The sequence below is a fragment of the Montipora capricornis genome, chromosome 4 (genome assembly GCF_036669925.1).
Source record: "Montipora capricornis isolate CH-2021 chromosome 4, ASM3666992v2, whole genome shotgun sequence".
Classification (NCBI taxonomy): Eukaryota; Metazoa; Cnidaria; class Anthozoa; order Scleractinia; family Acroporidae; genus Montipora; species Montipora capricornis.
In genome coordinates this window covers 27605608-27618432 of record NC_090886.1, presented here as the reverse complement: position 1 = coordinate 27618432, position 12825 = coordinate 27605608, and positions in this window count along the sequence as shown.

Here is a 12825-nt window from a genome sequence, read left to right as displayed (position 1 = left end):
GTAAAAAAATTGTAAAAAATTTACGCCGAAGAAAAAGTTACAGGGAAAAAGTATTCGTAGCCATCACTCGTGGACACAAAATTGACTCCTCGAGATCACGCGCCCGAGGAATATTTGTAGTCAGTGCCTTTTCAAGACGTGCCATAAAACAAACATTAAATTATTCCTTTTGAACAAGAATAAAAAAAACTGTTTTGTTACTTCAAAAATTACCTGCAAAACATAGCGTGAACCGATGGAACAAACTTGTCCTTTACAGATGAAGTTGCGCTGATTAAACGAGTAACTTGAGCAAGTTATATCTCGCAAACGAGCTTAGTGACCTATTCTTTTAATCGCACATTTCGAGCCACCATAATGTAGGGAACAATCGAGAAAAGTTTAAAGAAAATCTTACGACAACTTCTATTACTAAGGAATCACCTTAACTAAATATTTACATTTCATCTGTCGGGTCAGGAAGCCTTCTTTGTCGGGTTCCTGAGAAACGTATCTATTTTGACTTTAAGGTGAACTATTTACACAATGGCAAGGTTAAGCGGCCATGTAATTGAAAATCTGAACATCTATGAGATACAAAAACAGACTTGCGAATTATCACAAATCACAATTCTGACAAACAAAAGCAGAAGAAATGGTTCATAAATGTGAAGTTTGGGTTACTGAATGTTTTTGTGGTGGAGTAAAGGGATATATTGTCACGCAAATGATGTAATTTCATGACACTCAGAATTCGCAAAAAGTATGAGTTTCATGTAAACAATCTTCGCACTAGTAAGTCGTAGCAATAAATTGGATTAACCAGGAAGTTAAAGAAATATTGTTTCCTTCCCAAATAAACTTCATTTTACACTACAATGACAAAATCATTTGTCAGAGAATTCCTGTCTCCTAGGGTATCACATTTCAACCCACGTATGCAAATTTGTTAACTCATTTTCACCACGTCCTGATTCCCGCGAAATTTTTCTTCTTTCAAATATTAACAAAAATATTATTTCTCGTCAAGCGTTGCTTTTTTTATGTTCAAATAACCGCTAAAAATAAAGATTTTTTAACGATGTATCATTTGATATTTTTTCATAAATTAATATTCTCTGTCAAAATTTGCACAAAAATCAAAACACGAAAATAGAAATGCAGGCAACAAATTTAGTCCCATTTACCTCTCAAAGGAATTTTTAGTTATTGCAAAAATCTCTCTGTATTCGTTAGCAATCACCCTTTCAAATTTCAGAGAAATCGACCACTCTGCGAACATTTTATGAGTTTTTTTTCAATGGGATGTCAAAAGGCCAAGTGGATGTTATGCATAACTTGCTGGGCAAGTTCGGGCGATCAAGTTGCGCGTGTTACCCGTTATAAATATTTTTTCACAAAATGTTCCCGAATCGTCAAGTATCACCACAGAGGACAAGAACATCATTCTAAAAGCTTATTCTACGCACAAATGGAGGTTCTGGAGGTAATTTTCTGAGTGGAGATCACGTCTACGGCAGACGATAAATACAAACTCACGAGGCATGGTATATTTAATTACGTTAACACAACAGAAAGACGCTAACCTCATTTTGACACGAAAATGCTTCACTATTGCCATAAAAACTATCCAGTTAAGCTCGTATACTACAAAACATGATGAATTCATAAAGGCCACCTTTTCCAGCGAAATATTTTATGAAGCAAACAACATCTTTGCTATTAGAGGCAATCTTTTTTTCAAAAAATCCTTAGCTGTCACATTTCCAATTTTTTTTACCTGAAGACTTTGCAGAGAACAGAGAGCACAGATCCACTTAAGGTGTTCGATTCCTTTTTTGTCTTTGTTGAACCCATAAGTTACCGGAGGATTTTCCATTTGGTTTCAGTGTCCTACATAACAGCACACTTAATAAAATATTAGAAATACAGCTCACTTTGATTTCGGCTCGACGGGCGATAGTTGTTGTCGAAGTCCATTACTCCCCGCTTTTAAGATTCCAGATATTTGTTTTTCACCGACTGTCTTATTTATCTAATTGACGTTCCATTCTTGAGCTCCATAAGGGTATATTTGATTAAAGATGCACTAAAACGCCATGCGCGTTACAATGACTTTCGACGTCATTGCAGATTTTATCATTAAATGTTCTCCTGAGTGCACCAGGGAAATCTACGCATTACTCCAGCCCCCTCAAACCTAACAAAATACGCACAGAAGACTATGCACAAAGACACCACTTAGCAGGGGAGTGACTTTTACCGACACGGAAAAAAATATAAAAAAGAAATGTAATAAATAAAAAAACCAAGAAATGAAACGCAGATTTCGACTGGGTTTGGCAACCCAGTAATTATACAAAAATTGGATAGATGAGAGGGTATTTTAAGACGTGCCTATAAGGGTGCTAGAAGAGTGCTGATGTAACACAACTTAAAGTAAATGGAATGATAAAAAAAGGGGACAAATGAGAGCGTGCTTTAAAGTGTGCCGAAAAGGGTGCGAGTACAGCGCTGATGTAACGCAACTCAAAGTAAATGGAATCATACAGAAATTGGACAAATGAGAGCATTTCTTAAGGCGTGCCGAAAAGGGTGCGAGAACAGCAATGATTTAACACATCTCAAAGTAAATGGAATTATACAAAAATTGGATAAATGAGAGCGTATTTTTAGGCGTCCCGAAAAGATTGCGAGAACAGCACTGATGTAACACAACTTAAAGTAAATGGAATTATACAAAAATTGGACAAATGAGAGCGTATTTTAATGCGTGCCGAAAAGGGTGCGAGAAAAGCACTGATGGAACACAACTCAAAGTAAATGGAAGTATAGAAAAATTGGGCAAATGAGAGTACATTATAAAACTGACAAAATACAGGAGGCAAAGGTCCAACTCAAAGAAACACTTCAGAGAGTCAATGATATCATCTTTGAATTCTATTAAGGAAAACACATTGACGATAGTGGTTTCAGCAAACCCCTAACCCGAATCGGGCTCTAATCTTCTACACTCTAACCAAAATCCATAAACCAAGGCCTGTCGGGAGACCTATAATCTCGGACTGCGATGGCCCAAAAGAAATCATAGCATCGTTTGTGGATCCATTATTACAGCCCATTGCTCAAAAGGCAAAATCGTTTCTCAAAGATACCACTGATTTTATCAATCATAGCAACAAACAAAGGTGTCACATAATACCAATTTGGTTTCTATTGATTTAACCAGCTTGTGCGCAAATATCCCACAAGAGGAGGGCATATATAAGAACATTATGTACAACATACGACGACTTCTATAATGGTAATCCTCCTATCCCCACACGTTTTCTGGAACAAATGCTTAGCATCATTGTCCAAGAAAACTCTTTTGATTTTAGCGGAGAAAACTACCTGCAAGTCCACGGGACAGCCACGGGAACACAAATGGCAGTATCTTTTGCCAACATTTTCATGGCAGAAATGCTAAGCCATAGCAAAGTTAAACTAACAGTATGGAAACGTTTCATTAATGACGTCTTCTCACTATGGGACGTAAATAAATAGGAGATCAACCTGTTCATTGCACAAATTAGTAAGTTCCACCCAACCTAAAAAGTTTACAGCTGAAATTTCAGAGAAGGAGATCATTTTCCTAGACACAACAGTATACAAAGGAGAACGATTCGAAAAAGAATCCATTCTCAATATCAGAACATATCACAAGCCGACTGAAACCTTCCAATGCACGCATTTTACCTCTTGTTGCCCACCCGGTGCCAAGAAGGGTTTTATTAAAGAAGAAGCTAGTAGGTTCCTCCGTACAAACTCCTGATAAACGCCATTTCAGGAGGCAATGTCTCGATTCAGAGCCCGCCTTGCAGAGCGAGGCTACCATGAGCAACTTATCGAGAGAACTCTATCTGAGACCAATTTTTCTGGAAGACAGTCGGCACTTAAACAAAAAGGTAAAACCAGCGAGAAAATTCTAACATTTGTCACAACATACAGCCCAGCAGTGTCAAATCTTCGAGCTATGCCGACTCGCAACTGGAGTTTTATTCGTTGCCATTGCTGGCAAACATATTCAAGAAACCTCCTTTAATTCGCACTGGATCAAAGTTTCGGCAACAAAAGAAAACCCTGTTAGGAAGAGACGGTAGGTGATAAGCTGAAATGGAATGTGGTAACCGGAGTTCTTTAATATATCAAATCAATGATTAATTGATTGATTATATCTCAAAAACGAACTCGGTGACCCCCATTTTTGATTTCTGAAATATAATCAGCATGCCATGCAGAATGAAACTTTCTGCAAAATTCCGTGGAGCGGATTCAGAGCCACCTTAAATAATGGAAAGTTTAAGGTAGCGCTGAATCCTCCTCACAGAACTGTTTTAAACTTTGCAGAGAGTTTCATCTTGGCCTTCTGATCATTTTTGTGCAATAAAAAAATGGTGTCACTGAGTTCGTTTTTTAGATATGAGCAACTAAAGCCAAAATATAGGGTGTTCTTTTTGCAAGGCTTTCCTGTTGCCATGCTAACTTGTACGCCACAAAAAAAAGACTGCATCTTGTTTAGCGATTGATACTTCACATGGTTACCACAACTTTGCTGTTACATGATCAAGTGTTGTATTGCCAATCCTTGTAATAACAAGGTCTCTTGAAAGTGTTGAAACTGGTTTGAGCCACCCAAAACTGAACACGAAATGCACATGGAAGGCAAATGTATGTGAAGTAAGGCAGACGAGTTGTGTGCGTTAACTCAGAACTGAGTAATTTTTTTAATGTGGCGGATTTTATACAACCCACAGAAGGCCTTGATACATCTCTTGGCAACGTGAACATGTTGGAGTCAAACCAGGAACCCAAATTACGGAAACTTGTGGAGACCGTGTCAATGTATTTTTCAGGTTTATAGTTGTTGGCGAGAACCAACAATTAGAATTCTCTTTTGGAATCGTAACATAAGATAGCTCTGGCTCATCTTTCTTGTGTTAATCTTGGGCAACAACACAACAAAAGTTAATAAACTCAGCCAAAATAATCTTTCGAAAAATAGAATACTCTGAGTTTTACCCTTGGAAATTAAAACGGAGCTTTCGTCTTCATTTACTTTTTATTACAGCTTATAGCTAGTGTTGGAGAAGAACTGAACAAGATGTTCACGAAGCCAACAACGCGAAAACCTGAGTATAATTTTAGTCCTTTGTTAAGATGTGTTAGAGATTACATCCTGAAAAATAAGGGCGCGTACCATTAGTCAGAACTAGCCAGTCAGACCATACCATACCATTTGTAAAGAGAATACCTCTATCAATCAGAACTGTCCACATAAATCAGATTCTTTCTACATAGTATGCATGGCAGTGATGGGGTTTTCGCGAAAACTGTCGAAAGAAGTCTGTTTCATTATCCAAATGCCCTGTCCGGCTGGCGAGTTCTGACATTTGGTATGCGCCATAAGGTTTAAATTTCAACAGAACTCAAGTAAATGTCGTATAATTTCCATGGGTTATTGCAGATTACTGCCGTTGCCTCCCAGGATGTTTACTGATTTGCCCCTGTGCATGGATCCTTTTGGCATCGAACGGTACACCCCAATATTGGTTTCACGGAAGATACTTATAAGTAAATCAGCAGAAGACAAAGAAGCGCAAAGCAACAACAAATTTAAAAAAGAATTAACCGAAGTATGTAAACATATTAGATATTAGTTTTGCTAGATAGATCTTTCTCTTTTCTGCAGTTATATAAACAATGTTCTCGCGGAGGAGGGGATTGCATTCCTTATTATGGAGCTGGAGGGGTGTGACTACATGTGTGACAGCTACAGGCCTCGCCAGAGGAACTCAAACACCTATAGGTACTCTGTACGATGGATGGCAAGAGCTTCTCAATCCGCAAAAAAACGCGTCCATTAATGACAGGCGTAGGGGCAAGAAACACACACGACGTCGGAGTCCAAAGATTTACACACCGATCACCAGACTTCATTTCCTTTGGTGACGTCCCTTGGCCTTGCGAGGGCGATGCGAACGACATGCTGGCCGTTATGCTGACAGGGGTGGAAACCACGTCCTCCACAAGTTTCTTTCCCGATATTCCCAGAACGTAAATGAAGAACTCGAAAATAATACTGAATAAAAAGTGAAAATAAAGGAAGGTTTGTCGGAATAGTAGTTCAAATTAAAATGTTCCCGACAACTTTTTTCCAGCCGTTTGCAGTTTATAAAGAACTGAGTTGCCATTACTACAAAGAAAGCCTAGGCAATTACCTATTTTAAAAATTATTTTAAGGCTAACTTACAAATCGATGAATTGTGAACATTTTATTTACTTTTAGTATTTTTAAGCTTGCCTTATTTGTACTTTGTAAATACTTTTTACTTATTACCTTTGCCTCTCTTTGTATTCCAAATTATTTGTAAGTAGGTCCACAACAGCCTTTGGCTGCCTCTTTCTTAACCTACTCGAATAAAGTATGTATTACTTGTAAACTACGTTGCGTTGTTTTCCTTGACTCGTAACATTTCTCTCCACTTTTCTGCAAATTTTACAATCTTAAGATCCTTGTACTCTGACTAGTATCGTAATTGCCTTTTGCTTTCTAAACAAGATCTTTTTGATCTGGTAGCTGGTAAATATTTTAGTTCAAAACCTTTGATAAGTAACTGCATGTATGAAAGATAATTTTCAACAAATCTCGTATTTCATTGCTCTTAGAAAACATCTCCTTCCTTTAAAAATACAAAGCTATTCAGTGCAGTGAACGATTTTTTCGAGCTCGTGTACACAAGGTTCTCGACTGTTTACAAAATTCTGGCTCAGCGTGGTAGTGACAGAGTACTATTAAAAAGGGTTTTACAAATCTCTAAACGAGCGCTCCCGGCCTTTTGTCATACTGCCTCGTGCTTACAGGTAACCATTCAAACGAGCGCTATCTATTTAGGACTACCAGGTATCTGTAGCTTTGTGAAATACTACCCAGATTTGTATTACATTTTAAATTATCAAATTTTATCTACAACATTGACCAAAATGTAAACTCTTCCAATTCCGTATGCAGGACAGACTCTTCGTTTAATTTTTTTTCTACAAACCAAGACGATAGAAATAGTATCAAAATTTTTTTTTTTTTTTTCCAGTCATACTTTAGTCTTCTGACTAATAGGACAGCTCATTGTTGCAAATGTTTCTCAAATCACGTTCCTTCTTTGCAATACGCATTGTACAAAATAGCGATATCATTCACAACCCAAAGGTCACGACAACAACGTACTGACGTTTCTGTGGCAAAGCTGATCCGATGACCTGAGTGTTGCATGATAGCATAATTTATGGGTCTGTACCCTTTTCGGCGATCGAAATCTTACGTCAAATTGACAAGGGCGGGACTGAGCTGTGTTTAAGAAAGTTTACGGGCCGACATTTCTTTCCATCAAGCACTGCCTACCGAGAGGAAAGTTAAGTATCTGAAAGAAGCGAAGGACCAACCACGTTTAAAAGGCATGCGCATGCGCAGGTCGAAAACCCTGGCTGAATCGTCAGGCACGACGCTCTGGCGCGATGTCCAGAGGTACTGTTCAAACATTTCGTCAGCGCATGCCTAAATGTTCTGGCTCTTCGATACGTACCATACCACAAAAGAAGCTGCTTTTTACACGGAATTGGCATTTCAGGTGATTGTATAGGCATAAACGCACTTGTAACGTAAGAACCACACCTTTCTAGTCTTCTCGAAACAGGGGTGAGAGATGATTTCATGTAGATTGCGGGGATGCCTAAAATGCTTTCTTATAAACATGGCGGTTCACGAGTGAAGTTGTCTCTCTGGCCTTTCTGTGGACGAATTGCAAGGCCCATCTCTACAATTTGGGCAAGTTTTGAAAGCAAAAATTTTCAATCGATGCTGTATTTCGCTCGTAGGACTGGGTGGCCCGACACTTATTATAAAAAAAATCTAGGAAATGAGAAAAGGAGGTCTTCAATTGTCATGGAATGGCAGACTTACCCAGAATTCTTTTTGGCGTTGAAGAAGGCATCTTGAGATTCCAGAGTTTTGAAGCAAGCAACCGTGGACAATCTTCCTGTCGGTGTAAGTTGGATGAGTGCCTTGATCTGATCGGCGTAATTACAAGTAGAGAAACTAAATATTTTAAGCAAGAGCCGATACAACGTAGATTTGATCATGTTTAGTGGTGTACTATATTTCGGCTGGCCTTCTTCAGGTACAATGAGAGTTTACATTAAATTGCTTCTATGTACATATATATATAGTAAATGGATGTTGACGTAATACTGGAAAAATGTGATAAAACATGGCAGTTACAACGAATTTGAATTGAAATATTAAGAGTAACGGAAAAAGAACGGAAATGACTATAAATAATAAACTGAAATCTAATACGTTTCTTCGCGGATATTAAGGCCGTTGGGATCAATGGTCCTGCCTTTTGAAATTAAAAAAGCTTCCCTGGCCTTACGGATCGAGTCTCTGTTAGAAAATATTTTTTCCATAGGAATTAATTGCATGTCCTTGGAGATGTTGTGGGGAGAGGAGAGGAAATGTTCTGCGACTGTAGTAGGTTTGGATTTGGTGTTAGCGTTATCTAAAGCGCGGCGGTGTTCATTAAAACGGTCTTTTAAACGTCGTTTAGTTTCTCCTATGTACTGTAGGTGGTATCTATAGCATTGAATCATCAGGTTTTTAGTTTCGCAAGTTATGTGGGAATTATTGGAGCGTGTTTCGCCAGTAGAGAAGAATGTGTAGTTGGTCAGTCCATGGAAAATGTAAGGACAGGTAGCGCAGTTTTTGCCACAGCGAAAAGAACCGGAAGGAGGTGTTGAACAGGCCTTATCACGGTTTTCGACGCCATCTTGATGGGTAGGCAAAGCGGTCAGAAATTACAGTGTTTGTATGGGAATCCGATAGCAAATAACTTCTTCCAAAATTGAATTTTACACAATTTGTGAATCAAAACGTTAAAATACTAGGTAGAAGATTGTATTCACCAAGTTTGAAGGATGTAGCTTTCCTATAAGTCGCTGAGCTAATTTTTTTAAATTTTTTTCCCGCGAACCGCGTCTAAACTTTTGTCTACCCAGCCAAATTTACAGACAAATGTGAAACCTACGGACAAACACCAACATTTACTTTATTCCTCTTGTCATCCTCTACACAGAAAAAGGCCATTCCTTTCAGCCTAGCACTCCGCCTACGACGAATTTGTCCTACCGACGAAACGTTCAAGATTCGCACCACTGAACTAACGACATACCTTCTGAAACGAGGTTACAAACGCGCCGCAGACATTCCCGGCATACATACCCTACAACCTAAACAGATAAACAAACCCGAACGCATACCTGTCATAACGACCTATAATCCCGGCATCACTTCCTTCCATCTTCAGCATAATAAAAAACACTACAATCTACTTCTTTCTTCTGACAGCTGCAAAAATGCTTTCCTACATCTACCTGTTGTGGCTTTCCGGCGCTCCCCTAACCTTCGAGACCTGCTGGCAACAGCTAAACTGTCCCCTAATGTAACTCATTCTAATTCCGCACTTCCTTCCGGTTCTTTTCGCTGTGGCAAAAACTGCGCTACCTGTTCTTCTTACATTTTCCATGGACTAACCAACTACACATTCTTCTCTACAGGCGAAACACGCTCCCGGCAATAATTCCCACATAACTTTCGAAACTAAAAACCTTATCTACATGATTCAATACAACAGATGCCGTCTACATAGGAGATGATGCCAGATGTCATGTTCATAGGAAAAACTAAACGACGTTTAAAAGACCGTTTTAATGAACACCGCCGCGCTTTAGATAACGCTAACACCAAATCCAAACCTACTACAGTCGCAGAACATTTCCTCTCCTCTCCCCACAACATCTCTAAGGACATGCAATTAACTCCTATGGAAAAAATGTTTTCTAACCGAGACTCGATCCGTAAGGCCAGAGAAGCGTTTTTAATTTCAAAAGGAAGGACCATTGATCTCAACGGTCTTAATATCCGCGAAGAAACGTATTAGATTTCAGTTTATTATTTAGAGTCATTTCCGTTCTTTCCGTTACTCTTAGTATTTCAATTCAAATTCGTTGTAACTGCCATGTTTTATCACATTTTTCCAGTATTACGTCAACTTGAGATGCACGACACTGGCCCTCATCAAATGACTGAAGCGCGGCAGGAGGAAAAACTAGTAAGAAAAAGATTTCTAGCCAGACACTAAGGAGTAACCCTGGTGTGTGCTGTTAACGTAGCCAAGTTTTTATCATGGAAAATTCGCGACAAAGTTATCCTCGTAACAAAAATTTGGCCTTTCGTAATTTCTTGTCAAAGCAAAGGTATGATGTAAATAGGAGAATACTGAGATTGGCTGGCTTTATACTAGAGACGCATTATTCGTCTGGGACGAACTTGGGCAAATATTTTTTCTGGGTCTGTTAAATTCGTCTAGTATAAAGAAGGGCAAAAGACATATTATGCGTCTGGACGAAGTATCCAGTTTAGTGACCGTCTTTATACCACACGAATTTAACAGCCGCAAAAAAAATGTTTGCCCAAGTTCGTCGTAGACGAATTATGCGTCTCATATAGTTCGTCCCGTCTTTACACTAGACGGATAACATGAGAGACGCGTAATTCGTCTGGACGGTTTACGCGTCTCTAGTATAAAATCGGCCATTGATATATATTTGCAACTTACCCTTCCTCTTACCACTAAAGTCAAACTTTACATCGCTATGCAACACGCGCATTTAAAAACTTCCTCATATTACTGTATAAGAGTCGGTTTATTTTTGAGGGTTTTCCTGCTTCTATGAAAAATACGTTTTCTCTCCCGTCCTCTTCTTAGGCACGATCTTCGCGGAAATTACATTCTGTCCCCCAATAAACGTAGAACAACCAGTTATGGTCTTAGTTCTTCTTTCTTACGTGTCGGCTAAGTTGCGGAATGCGCTAGCTGATTTTATCCGTACCACTGAGTTTACTGGTTTCCAAAGAGAATCCAGGGCTGCATTTTGTACAGCGGCTTTTCTTTTTAATTAATATCTCTTTAATTATGATGTATTTAGTATGTATCTGTATATGCTATGTATCGCTTGTAGTTATTCTGAAATTCGAGATGAAATAAAGGTTATGCATGCTTGTATTTATGTTACCTTTAGTAGGGCGCGTGCGCACACTTTGTACTCTGCGACTTCAGTGCTTACCATATCATGTGACAGGTAAAAAATTTTGACTTTTCCCTTGAGCTGTGAGTAGGCGTGGGATTTGTCACATATGGTTTACGGGCCGACATATCTCTCCCTCAATGCCGTACCGGGAGGCGAGATCGGTAGCAGAAAGCAGCAAAGGTCCAACTGCGTCCAAAAGCGATCGTGCGGGCCAAAATCCCGGGATGACTCGTTTGGTGCGACGCTCCAGCACCATGTCTGGAGGTACTGCGTTTTTCTCTCTTGTTCAAACATTCCGTCAGCGCATGCCTAAATGTTCTCTCTCTCCGCAGCCCCTGTCTTGAAAGGATTTTAGTCTTCTGTCTTCCAGTTCAGTCATTCATTGAATTTGGAGTCAGATATGTAACAAGAAATTTGGAATTTGTGAAAAGAAAAACATCTTTAACCCATACCATTTTCGGAAATACCAAGCACCTGCCATGTTGTCTCCTCAACGTTCTTGTCTGGACTTAACCAAGGTCACTTCCTTTACAGTGCTGACATAATGGGCAACACAGTTGAGGGCATTCATTATCCAAAGCAACAAAACCTATGCAACTTCGGAGAGCTTGTCACAAGTAAACCCAGCATTTGCTAGAATAGCTGGAACCCTTTTGCTGATGATATTGACAGGAAACAGCTGCAAACAATACTCTTATTTGTTGAATATTCCTTATTTCTTCATTTATGTTCTCCATTTTCTGTGAGCTGTACTGGGAATGTCCTTTAGAAAAATGGAGGAGGTCACTCATCGTAAATTGTTGTTCCCACTCTATCATTTCCCTTACAATAGTTGAGTACCAAGACTCACTTCGAAACCGAGGCAAACAGCAACTCGGAAATGGCCTATTAGTGCTCCAGCGCTAGAACGACTAGACACTTAAATAAAGTTCCTTTCCTTTACTTTCCTTTCTTTCCCAATTTGAATTTTTTATTGTTTTGTCTATTATCCGAGTGCTGATGCCATTTTTATTGAGGCGAGATTTCCATGTCTTGGTGCAAAACCGGACTATATTGAGATTTGAGTTACTAACGGTTGATTTCACTTCCTATGTATTTTCTCACAACTGATGACGCATTCCCACCGGTACGAAAGCAAACGTAAGCAAGAGACAACATAATCTGGATTTAAGGAAAAGTAATGAAATCGAATGTAATCTGCCACGAATTCTCGAATTTGCCACTTTTTGGTAGTATGCACTGCGCCACGAACAACCTAAGATGATAAACTGGTGTATCTAATAGATAGTAGTGCTGTGCCGTGACATTTCGTTGATGGTGACAGCATTTATCATTAATAACCACAGCAATGGCGCATTGAAGTATTTAGTTTGTTGAGGGAATGACATATAGTCGATGTCCCGAAATTTAACCCGGACCGTCCCCTCTCCAGACCGTGATGAAGTGGAGGAAATGTAAACTGAAATAAAATACAAAACTCCAGTGGTTAAGCCACTGATCTGAAATTCGAAGGGGTATTCTAGAATCAAGCCGAGAACATCATTGTAAAAGCTTATTCTATGCATAAAGTAGGTTCTGGAGAGAGTGTTGAGAGTGGAAAACAAGTTAACGGCCGAAGATATAAACAAGCCACGAGGAATACTAATGCATGATGTTTACGTAAGA